This window comes from Vicia villosa, linkage group LG7, assembly GCF_029867415.1.
Source record: "Vicia villosa cultivar HV-30 ecotype Madison, WI linkage group LG7, Vvil1.0, whole genome shotgun sequence".
Lineage (NCBI taxonomy): Eukaryota > Viridiplantae > Streptophyta > Magnoliopsida > Fabales > Fabaceae > Vicia > Vicia villosa.
Genome location: NC_081186.1, coordinates 37,784,155 through 37,796,884, shown reverse-complemented (window position 1 = coordinate 37,796,884; position 12,730 = coordinate 37,784,155). Strand labels below are relative to the sequence as shown.

Below are 12,730 nucleotides of genomic sequence, written 5' to 3'. Positions count from 1 at the left end.
AGCCAGTACTAGTGACAAATAATCCAATGATTCAAGATGGAGATAAAAATTATGTAAATTAGCTGTAGTTTTAGTTTATCATAGGCCATGGTAGTAGTGCCATGATGCCATCCCTCATCAACATGAACTTCAAATGTAGCGTGTAAATCGAAAGGTTTATGTTTTTATTTCATTGGTGGTTCTTTTCTTTTCACGAGAAATTTCATAATATTACTATATATGTATTTGGAATATCATCCTCTGTAGCCATAGCCACTGTGGCATATTTGTGGCTTGGTGACTTTACTGTTGAATGACTTGAGATTTCATATTTATGTGTTTGCTGATGTTTTTATGCCTTCTTTGTTGACTTACCTTTTTATTGCCGCATTAATTTTTACAAAGTTGATATTATTGGGAATTTAGAACTTTGAAATAGATATAGTTGTTTGCAAAACATGTTAACATTGATGTGTTTGTACTTTGTGCCAAATGAAGCTTGCACTTGTGCCGCATTGGTTCTCTCATACAAAGCATCATCCTATTTATCAATTTAATCGATACTTAAAGTTCTAGCACCAATAATATAGTCTACACAGCAAAACCAGATGCCTTTTCCTACTTCTACAGATTGGATATTTTAATATCCAATTTTGTACTATACTATGGTTCATAATTCTCAATATCAAGTATTAACACCTTGTTTAGAATAATTGAATAGTGTACCTTGATTGGTTTGGTTCTGTAATTGAAACTGTTGACTACTAGTGTTGTGTTATGATAAATTTAAATAGTTTGTTTTTTAGAGCCACACAGGTTCATGGATGATGTCTCTTTTTGTATTGGATCTCAGGTTTTTGTGTTAAAAATAAACAATTTATTTCCTCTCTAACATATGGTTGTTGTGTGATCTATAATTCCCCTTCTCATTGAATTTTGGATATGTTATTCACTTTTTGTCTAAAGTAATTCTACCTTTTTCTCCAAAAAGGTAGAGGATCACCCCTTCTCATCACATGTTGCAGAAATAGGATGTTGGTGTAATTTATGTATCAATAAGTAAATTGTAGGCTTACAATACATCTTATATGAAGGTGATTACTTGGTTAAAGAGCTGACTTATTCAATTCACATATATTAACAGGATTGACATCTTGGGTCTCGTAAGTGATTTGGAATGGTGTCTCATATGTTGTTGATGATTTAAGTTTATGTCTTATAAATATATATATATATATATATATATATATATATATATATATATATATATATATATATATATATATATATATATATATATATATATATATATATATATATATATATATAGGCAAATTACTCATTTTAGTCCCTTAACTATACTCTTGGGTTCATATTGGTCCCTTAATTTTTTTTCGGGTCACATTGGTCCCTTAACTTTCAAAACGTTTAATTTTAGTCCTTTTTGCCTAATTAGCGGCGGATTTAGCGACCGTTTTTCAAAGGTTTTCCGTTGCTAATTAGACAAAAAGACTAAAATGAAATATTTTGAAAGTTAAGGGACCAAAGTGACACGAAAAAAAATTAAGGGACCAAACTGAACCTAGGGGTATAATTAAGGGACCAAAATGAGTATTTTGCCTATATATATATATATATATATATATATATATATATATATATATATATATATGTCTAGTTTGGAATTGGATCATTAATGTTGATTGAAAATGTTTAGTTTGTTTTATCTGAGGCTATTTCCTTCATCCATATCTCATTTATAGCTTTTGCATTCGCAAGTCTTTGCTTTTGTTTAGTGATTTTTGACCATTCATAGCTTTTGCAGCTCGTGGTTAGTGTACGTTGAAATAATAGGAGAAGGTTTCAAAGAAGAGAGCACCGATGAGCAAGAAACCGTAAGATGACTAAAACGAAATTAGGATTGTGCTTGGCACACATGCTTTTCGCACTTCTGTTATCACATTTTAGTCTGATGGGATGAAAGTTACGATGTTACATGAGGATTTCCATTCTGTTGGCACACATGCTCTTCACACTTCTGTTGGCACACATATCTTAAGCTGTAGTAGTAGTTTTTTTAGTTAATTTCAGAACTTTTGGTTATCGGCTTGTTTTGCTTAAACCAGTTTCAAGATTGTCGTTCAATTTATTATGTGTCTTTAAATATTCTAAAGACTCTATATAGTAGTAGTTTTTTAGTTAATTTCAGAACTTCACTAATAACAGTAATGGAATGAAAAGAGATGAAAGATATGCCTTGTTTCAAAAGGTATGATTTTAATGAAGATACAAATGGTAGCTTCCATGTTTCATGAGTTTTATTGCTTCCAAACCTAACAGACTATTAGATCATGTTTTCATTATCTATTCCCCTTATGTTTAAACAAAGTTGATGCATTTTTCTGATGCTTTTGCATCTTTTTTATCTTTCTATCTGTTCTAATATTTCAGGCAACTAACTTTATTCTGGCTTGCACTTGTTTGGAAAATAGCTTTGATGTTGTTTAATCTCTAATGTATTTAGTAAAAAGGCTGATTTGGGTGTATTTGGTGAACCAGTTCCGTCAATGCTTGGTAAGTTAGGTTTAAGTTTTGTATATGCTGCATTAGGGATCTTTTATACAGTTGTAATTAACAATATACTTTGAGGTGCATTAACCAATCAAATTATTGTTGGTTTGTGTCAAAATGACACCTATAATTTAATGATGTGATTTAATCCTATTTATTAGTTTATTTACTTTAATCGTTGTAGCATATGGATTATTATAGTGGAAATTTTATTATTTGACTTAGAATTTGGGTCATGTTTCTGGTCCTAGAGAGGCTTACCGGATGCATATTTTGTATCAGATTTTGATAAAATTTAATTCTGTTTTGTTGGTTGGCTCTAATCGGTTTTGTTGATGAAGCTATTAGAAAAGTTTTAATGACACTTTATCATGCAATTTCATGCAGTATAGTGAGCTTAAAGCACGCGATAAAAGAGAGATGAATACTTTCCACATTTTTAAAGTAAGACATATAATTTCTTTTTTACTATAGTATGATGATAATTTATATTTTTTACTGTTTAATCAACAATGTTTTTCTTTTTGCAGTCTCTTGTTCAGTGGAGCCGTGTGATAACGCCAAAATACAATATTTGTTTCATAAAGCTTGTGCTAAAAGAATATCTGATATATCTAGTAAGATTAGGAAAAAGGCGACAAAGCCGGATTGGATGGTTGAAAATGTTTAAGCGTAAATTCTTGATGGGTGGAAAACGGAAGAATTCAAAAACTTCTCTCAACAAAATAAGACTAATCGAGAATCAACCAGAGGGAGAGCGGTCCATACCACGGGACATAAAGCTCATCATGATGTTGCTATAGAATTGGTATGTGTTATATTTGTAATTACAATGCGTTAAGATATTTTTATCTGATATTCATTGTAACCATATTTATGTTATCTTTATTTATAGGAGAAGAAGTTAGGCTGACCACTAAATCCGGACGAGTTCCTCATGGCTAACCCCAAAAAGAAGAATGGGCAATGGGTTGACCGTCGTGCAGAGAAAACACATGTAAGGCCTTTCTTGATTTCGTCCTTCAAATAATATGAAATTGGTTAACAATATTAGTAGGAAATAGATAAACAATATTTTTCATTTGTTTCGTTTGAGTTACAGTGATTTTTTAGATTCAATTAGATGAATATTGATATGGAAAAACTCCGTAACTGAAATCTCTGAAAAAAGCCCAAGTCATTTTTATTTAGAAGCTCATAATGGTTTGTTTTTTGGATTTATATTTAGGATAGGATAACTAGTAGTATTTATGAAAGGTGGTCTTGCATATAAAATAAAGTTCCTGATGTATTGTAACTAGGTGGTACCATATGTTGTGAATTAGAAGCAGGGGTCTCAACATACTTGTTGTATGAGGCTCACCAAAAGAAGAACTAGAAACCAAGAATGACCATGTAGTTGTTTGTTGTCTAGAAAGTTGAAGCCACTGCTGCAAAACTAAATATGAAATTAAGATAGTGGTTAGAAAAATAATCAAAACAGAAAGCTCAATGCAATTCACATTTAGGTGAAATCCAAGATAGAAAAGTCAACACTCGAACCAAAATACTAAAAAAATATGAAACCAATAGATAAATTCACTCTGAATATGGGTAAAGATTGAAGTGTGGAAAATTTCCACCATATATGCCAACGTTAAAATAATAATCCAAACAAGCAAAAATTATAAAAACTACAAAACTACTTATAGTTTAGTCATGATAGTATAAATCGTTTCAACTTTTCTTTTTTCTATAAGGCTTGTTGAAATTTATTTAAGTTCACTAATGGCCTTACTTGCTTAGAGAGAAAAAGAAAAAGGAAAGAACTTAATTCTTTGTACACCATTAGTCATGTCTGTGACAACATATTTTTTCTTTTTACATTGCTTTTATGCTTACAGGAAGGGACCTCAAACTATTTTAAAGACTTGATGCTTATTCTATGCTATCTTATAGTTGATGTTAGATTTTTTTTTACATATCGATCCTAAAAGAATGAGTTGATTAATGTGTGTGTCATGTTGAGTTGTTTGAACTAGTGTAGATTGCTGATTAAAAATAAAAATCCATTAGCGTCGGTGTTCAGCAACGCCGTATTGGACGACTTTAGGTTTAGGTGTGTAGCGTTTAACAAAGCCAACACTAACTCAATGTAGGCAACACTAGAGTGTCCCAAAATACTGATGCTAACACATTGAAGATGATATTTAAGTGACGCTATAAACAGGCACTACATGGAAGGCACCGTCGATAAAAATCGATGCTATGTAAAAAATATATATTAAAGTGACCATTTAAAACGCCACTACGTAAACGTTAACGTCGATCATGGGTGACAATATACAAAAATTATTATACTTTAACATCGTTTTGTTATTATAGCGTCTCTCTAGCGTTCCTTAAGTCGCCGTTACATGTAGTGACGACTCATCATTATGCTTTGTTTCCACCTTAAGGGTTTCCGCCCCGACCCCAACGCTAAGTTGTCGCTAACGTGTTGTAGCGTCGTTTTTTTGCTTTTTAGCAACGGATTTTAGGCAACACTAAAACACAATTTTCTTGTTGTGTTTTCATTTATCTATTACAAACAGAAACTTCAGCGCCACATAGATGAATCGAAAAACCTAAAGACTCCTACTAGAGAAAAGATGAAGAAATAAAGATTTTAGATGAGAAACTAGATAAAACTAGGAAACCCAAATCCTAAATTAGATTGGAAAAGAGGGATAACACGCTAAATTTTTAGAGAGAAGTGAGACTTTCTCTCTCTAGAAACTCTAATAATAGTTGATTGGTGTTATATATTAAACTGCAAGTGTTATAGTTTATTGAGTTTAATTCCTTGTCCAACTATTTTGGTTAGTTACCTTTCCGTTTTTATCTCAGTTATTAGTCACCTAGTCCATCACTGAAGGGTATAGCATTCAGTTTTTCTCTGATGTTTTCAACCGATTAATTAATATTCAGCTTTTTCTTTTATTCAAAGATTCTTCTAGTATGCATATTTGCCAGATGTATGTATGTTAATATTACATGCGATCTTTTGTTTCTTCTTTTTTAACTTTTTGCCACTATTGCTAGATTCCATCTTATATTAAACATTATGCCATATCTAAATCATTAACTCACAGTCTAAATACCCCTTTTAATCTATGGCAAGAATATGTGATTGAGGTTTGAAACGGGGAATAGGTCGTTGTCGTCTTCTATATAGGAACATATACCTTAGATATTTTCTTAGGTTTTAATGAAGATATTGTACACTAGAATATGACCCAGACAAATATTCAATGCCGACAATTCCACTTTAGGCAATTTAATAACTTGGCTCCTCAAAAGCTTTACCCAATCCTAGGGTCTTACTGTTATCGGCCAATAAATTCAATTATCCATTTTATATATTGATTTAAATATTTATTTTTAAACTATAATAATGTTAAGGAAAAAGCTAACATGTGTCCTTAGGACAAATTTTAATAACATAATTATAGAAATATTTTTTTGGAACACATGCATTCAATATATCGAAACTTTAAATATGACTATGTTATATTTAATTACATTTAACTTTTTATAATTATAGTATGCTTAACACGTGCCCTAAGGGCACATGTTAGCCTGACCCAAATTTTAATTCTCTTGCTACCACACATGGTTTCTTAAATCAATTAGATAAATGAATTATTAGCTTGATGGACCACCATATTTAAGAGGTAGTTTGAAATTTAATGCAATAAAAAATAATCCTTGGTGTCACTGTAGTTAGTTGTGAGTCACTATAAAGACATTCTATATATTCCTTTTGAGCTTTGAAGGTTCCCTATTGGACAGTTGTGTCATCTATAAGCTCAACATTACTACCCCTGAAAGAATGATTTGTAACTATCAAAATTTTCTTATGAGTGAGATTCAAACTCAGATTGCTACACTTATCAACATGGTGATAGTTTTCACGATTCATTGTCATCAATAATTGAAATGAGTTTTGCATCCATTGCATAATGGAAGAAAAACATGACACTTTATTTTCTTTTACAAAAAGAAGTAAAATTTACTAACTACACCATATATATATATATATATATATATATATATATATATATATATATATATATATATATATATATATATATATATATATATATATATATATATATATATATATATATATATATATATATATATATATATATATATATATATATATATATACTAAATTTCAACCGTTAATAACATTTGATCAAACAGTCTTATAAATAGCCTATTTATTTTTTGAGAAAGAATTTTTTTTTCAATAAGATATGTATTAATCTCAAAAAAGGAATCAAAACAAATAGAATTACCCCTTTAAGCAAGCAAGAGGTAAAATGTTCCAATAGTGATAATTACAAGCAGAAGAAGAACGTTAATTGTCCTAAACCATTTCCACGAGCTAAGGATAATAGAGCTATAGCATTCGTCGAAGTTAAAAACAACCTTTGAATAATATAGCGTTCCTCACCACCCATAAGTTCCACAAAACCGCGAGCCAAATAACCCCGACAGTTAATTTATCGTCTTTTGCCTTAATTTTTTCAAAGTGGTCCGAGAATCTATTCAACTCCACAATTGTCAGCTTGTTCGTTCATCTCATTCATTCTCCAAAAAATGCTCTCTATGTTCTCTCTCGTTCAGAAAGTATCCCACAAATACAAAAAACTAAAAATAAAATCAGCATTTTTTAGACGATAAATGGACATGGGGGACCAAAATTGTTTAAAAAATAAATAGGAGGACTGATTTCGTGAATTGACCAAAATAGGGGGACCAAAACTGTAATTTAGCCTTTCAATAAACACTCACACCAAATCTCAACTACTGATAAAAAAATACAAGGGTTAAAATCAAATGACACAAAGGTGTCAAACTTAGTAACATGACACCTCCGATAACTCTTTACCGCATATCCGTTAAATAAAATTCACCGTTGAATTAAAAGCTAACATCATATAAATCATGTCCATACAATTTAACATCAATCGGAAATCATATGATATGTTGAAAAGAATGATCAAAATTAACGGTTTTGTTGAAGTTTTGCAGGACGTTAGTTGATATGCATCTTGTTGACATATCAAATGATTTTTGATTGATGTTAAATTTTATAGGAATGATCTATATCATGATAGCTTTCAGTCCAACGATGGATTTCGTTATACGAATATATGGTAAAGAGTTATCAGAGGTGTAATGTTACTAAATTTGACACCTTAGTGTCATTTGATCCTGTGTCATATATATATATATATATATATATATATATATATATATATATATATATATATATATATATATATATATATATATAAGGCAGGATCCGTTGACATCAGGTGTAAGTTTAGAAGACTTACTCCAAATCTCAATCGTTAAAAGAAGGGTTAATAGTAATTTACCCCCTGTAATATGAGCGTGTTTCGGTTTATCCCCCACCGTTGCCAAAGGCAAGTTTTGGCAACTGTTTTTTTGTAAAAACCATTGCTAAAAGGTAGGGAAGGGAAAAGCGAAATTCGCTAACATTACAGGGGGGTGAATTACTATTAACCCTTAAAAGAATTGATCAAACAGTCATATATGTCAAATTACTCCAAGAATAATTTTTTTTAGTTTATTTTAAATCATATCTTTCAAATTAAACCTAATCTAATGGTTAAATAGATAAAAATGTTAATTAACCATGATATTCGATTCAATTTAAATGCTATGATTTAGAATAAATTAATATATATATATATATATATATATATATATATATATATATATATATATATATATATATATATATATATATATATTGTATTCATGTCATGCATATAATATTGATAATGATATTTGTATTTATTATGCAGTTAAAACATGTGAAACAATGAAAATTATGGTTTATTGTGGTCTGCATAAATTGCGGAAATATCTCTAGTGCAAAAAGTACTTTTTACATCGGGTCTTGGTCCGATATAAATCCAGCGATATAGTAAATCAGAGACATTTTATATCGGGCCACGACCCGATGTGAAAAATTAACATACCACATCGGTTGAATTCAGATGTCTGATGTGAAAAATAATTCAATTTTTTCATTAAAAAATATATATGCCATAATTTACATCGGTGAATTCGACGGACCGATGTAATATATAGTTTTTACATCGGTTTTTCCAGTTTCCCGATGTAATATATATGTTTTTACATTTGTTTCCTCAATGGTCCGATGTAATATATTTTCTTCTTTTAAGAGAATTCTAGGTATTTTTGCTGTAATTTTTTTTGTACCTAATTTTTCATATGTTTCCAATACCACACAGACCAAAATTAGGTCGCTATTTTTCACATTTTCCCACATCACACAGACCACATTTAGGTCACTATTTTCATATTTTTCTAACAAGTGAAGGATAATTTCATTGCACTAAATAGCTAGGATGCATATATATATTCTTCAAAATGAACAGTTGATTTACAAAAGTATTAATCTAGGATACACAAGTGTACAAAATTATAAAAACTTTACACACGGTGGACTACGGCAAAATAACAAAACAACAAATATCCAACTATTTAAGTACTTTCGCGCACTTGAAATACCAACATGCATCCACGAGAAGACAAGTTGTAGCTTCTGAAGATAACACCAAAATTACTTTTGCTGACAATAAACAATAACACTAATTAACATCAGCAGACAACACCAAAGTCAATAAACTCGAATCAGAAATATAGACAATTCCATGTAACTCACCAGATAAAGCTTAATCTTTATATGACTCAAAGAAACATTTTACCCAACGGAGTCGCAAATCATCTTGTGTTAATTCTGTAGGGTCATCAAATACCTACAATACGTAAATAACAATATAGAGTTATTCTTTAAAAATTCACATTAAGTTGCAAAACGCAAAGTAAATAACAAATTAAAGTTATTTTATTACCTGCATCCAAGATTCGGTTATATTGGCAAAGACAATATCCAACATATTTTTCATCACATAGTACCCACAATCATTAGAATTATGTTGTTTCCTTTTCTACAAATGAATGACATAATTAGCGAATAATTATCATAAAATTAAATATAGAATAATAATTTACATCACACTTACATTGGGCTGAAGCGATGTAGCCTTTTTTCTATTACCATTTGCAAATTGATGAACCTAAAAAGCACTAATTCAAAAAAAAAATCCATATAAAGCCACATAAAATTTGAAATTACTTTTGTAACAATTTATGTATATATATGATATATACTATATTATAACAAAATCCACATAAAAGATAAATTTACGTTGTAACAATTTCTTTCGTGGCTTTATCAATTTCCCGATGAAGTGAACAAAAGACGACCACAGTATGGTCTCTTTGACACATGACTATTAATTGCCAATGATGTCTGTATGTGTGTGTGGAAATATCTATGTTATCAAAATTAAAAAATAGAAAATAGAATTTCATAAAAACTTACCCATGAATAAGTGGTAGTAAGAGGCACACTCTGTTTAATTATACCTGACATGTGCAGGAGCGAGATCTTTTTTAGGATTATTAACATATTCGTCTGTGAGTTGTGTCTTAAAACCTCTCCATCGCTCTCCCGCATATTTAATTCATTCCTTCTTCAACGGATCCTTGATTTTACCATCCTTGTCTTTAATATAACAGTCTGTAATAGTGAAATGAGCCTACACGTACAATATATGGCATATGTTGTTAGTATATATATGATTATAAAATATAATAAAGTGTTGAATTTAAAATACCTGAACATCAAGCCATATAGCGTCTTTTATCCCATTATCTATGTCTTTCCACTCATCTTTCAAAATAGGACATCTCTGTCGAGCAAGAGATGATATATAACTCCTAAAATTTGCAGCATTTTTACCAACACCAGTACATTCAAAGGTTCTAAGATCAAACTCGACCTTTATCTTTTCACCTGTTTGATGAACTTTATCAATTTGTGTCATCAATAATATTCTCACAAAATCTTTTTTTTTGGAAAGTACTTATCCTCTTTAATTAGTCTATTTCTTATTAAGATATGGTTTTCAGCTTTACGACAAAGTTAGCTTGCATTTTTTGCTATACATCAAACCAAAGCAACATATAATTATATATTATATAGCCTCTCTAACCACAAAACAATTAGAGAAAATTTCTTAAATCAACCACACCATGAGAATTATTAGTATTATTATTACTATTTTTCTCATCATCAATCTCCTTGTAAGAGTTGAATCAATTAGCAGAAGAGATTTTCCAGAAGGGTTTATCTTTGGAATTTCTTCTTCAGCTCACTAGGTACTATTCCTATTATTCAATCACCATAATAGTTTATAGAAGAAATTGAAATTGAAACTGAAGTAATGTGTTATGTAAAGAGTTACTACAAAATAAACTTGTTGAGAATAATGCAAGTGTGAGTATGGATAATAGTCCCACATTGGATATGCATATGGTGAGTTGAGCATATATAAGTGGGAGAACCCACTCACCTATTACCTTAAGGTTTTAGGTGGAGAAGTGGTGCGTCTCCCACAAAGGTGTGTTGCTCAAGTGGAATGTCCCGAAAATTAACGATGCGCCTTGCTCAACCCTCCCCCGATTGTTACGCTAACAAATGGTATCAGAGCCTGGTTTGAGAAAGAGACCGGCTTACTTGTAGTTGAAGAGAGTCAATGGATACATGTAGTTGAAGAGAATCAACGGATACATGTAGTTGAAGAGTCAACTGATACAAGTGTAAGTGGAAGAGGAGTTTCCACATGAGGGGGAGCATAGTGGACTCACACTTGAGAGGGAGTGTTGAGAATAATGCAAGTGTGAGTGTGGATAATAGTCCCACATTGGATATGCATGTGGTGAGTTGAGCATATATAAGTGGGAGAACCCACTCACCTATTACCTTAAGGTTTTAGGTGGAGAAGTGGTGTGTCTCCCACAAAGGTGTGTTGCTCAAGTGGAATGTCCCAAAAATTAATGATGCTCCTCGCTCGACCCTCCTCGGATTTTTACGCTAAAAAACTATTTTTTGGTGATGTGACCTCAGTTTAGTACTTTCAATGAACATGTTAGTCACAAAAGTAGAACGAATTATTGAAGCATATTAGTAATATTATAATTCTATACTTTACAGAATGACATAAACTTGATGAAGGATTTTGTCTCTCATCAACTACCTCTAGTCTTCTCTAATTTCTCAATACTCAGATAACAGCAACAACTCCCGTTATTATTTTCTCTCCATGCTCGGTTCTTACCTTCTCTCAATACCTTTCTAAACTCTATTCTATAAACACAACCCAACTACATCTAAAAAAAATAAGCAATAACAATCTAACAATGTTCAAATGGAAACATACGGATTCCATCATTACAAGTGAGAAGTAGGAATAGTTAGCGACAAAATAGATTTGAATTGTGAAGCTTTTGCGCGGCGATGTCGAATGTAGAATCTGTGAAGTTGTTGCGCGTGGTGAAGCTTTGAAGGTTGGATGCTGATATACAGCGTTGTTGTTGTGAATCGATTGAGGTTGTATTTCGATTTTGAACGGAGATGTTTGAGTTGCTGAAGGCGCGTACGATATCGCGTTGGTGATCGAACTCGCGTTGGATGCTGATGTGCAGCGTTGTTGCTATGAATCGATTGAGGTTGTATTTTGATTTGAATGTTGCAGAGCTATTCGTGGATTGAATATGCAGGTTCATCGATATTGCTACGAAGGTGAATGCAGGGAGATGAAGTTTCGGCGCAGGGAGGAAGAAGAGAGAATAGATTTTCGAGATTAGGCTGGAATAAGGTTTTCACAAAAAATTGGGTGGACCGTTTTCCATCGGTTTTTAAAAAGCCCGATGTAAAGGCCACTTTCGTAACATTTCCCATCGGTTTTATTTGGACCGATGTGAATGACCATTATGCGTAACATTTATCACATCGGATATTAACTAGGCCCGATGTAAAGTCCATTATAAAAAGATTTTCATTTATTTACAATTCTGCCACCGCCTTTTTTTCCCTCATTTTATTTACTATACTGCCACTATGTTATACATTTTTTATTTTTTCATATACTTTTATAAGGTTAAATATACAAAATCCTCCTGTAATATTAGCGAGATTCGGCTTAAACCCCTGTAAAAGATTTTTTTTAAAAGCCCCCTCGTA

At 31.4% G+C, this 12,730-nt stretch overlaps 1 long non-coding RNA gene across 3 annotated transcripts; it reads left to right on the top strand.

The window, feature by feature from the left end:
• Positions 1-1,696: 1,696 nt before the first annotated feature.
• On the top strand, positions 1,697-9,558 carry LOC131620448 (uncharacterized). 3 transcript variants are annotated; one of them, XR_009289118.1, is made up of 6 exons: positions 1,697-2,553; positions 2,938-2,994; positions 3,081-3,358; positions 3,446-3,547; positions 7,680-7,739; positions 8,418-9,558. It is a non-coding gene; the product is annotated as an uncharacterized LOC131620448 (long non-coding RNA). The 3 variants fall into 3 exon arrangements; XR_009289117.1 differs by lacking the exon at positions 7,680-7,739 and having other exon boundaries at positions 8,418-9,555; XR_009289116.1 differs by lacking the exons at positions 7,680-7,739; positions 8,418-9,558 and having other exon boundaries at positions 3,446-4,617.
• Positions 9,559-12,730: the final 3,172 nt, after the last annotated feature.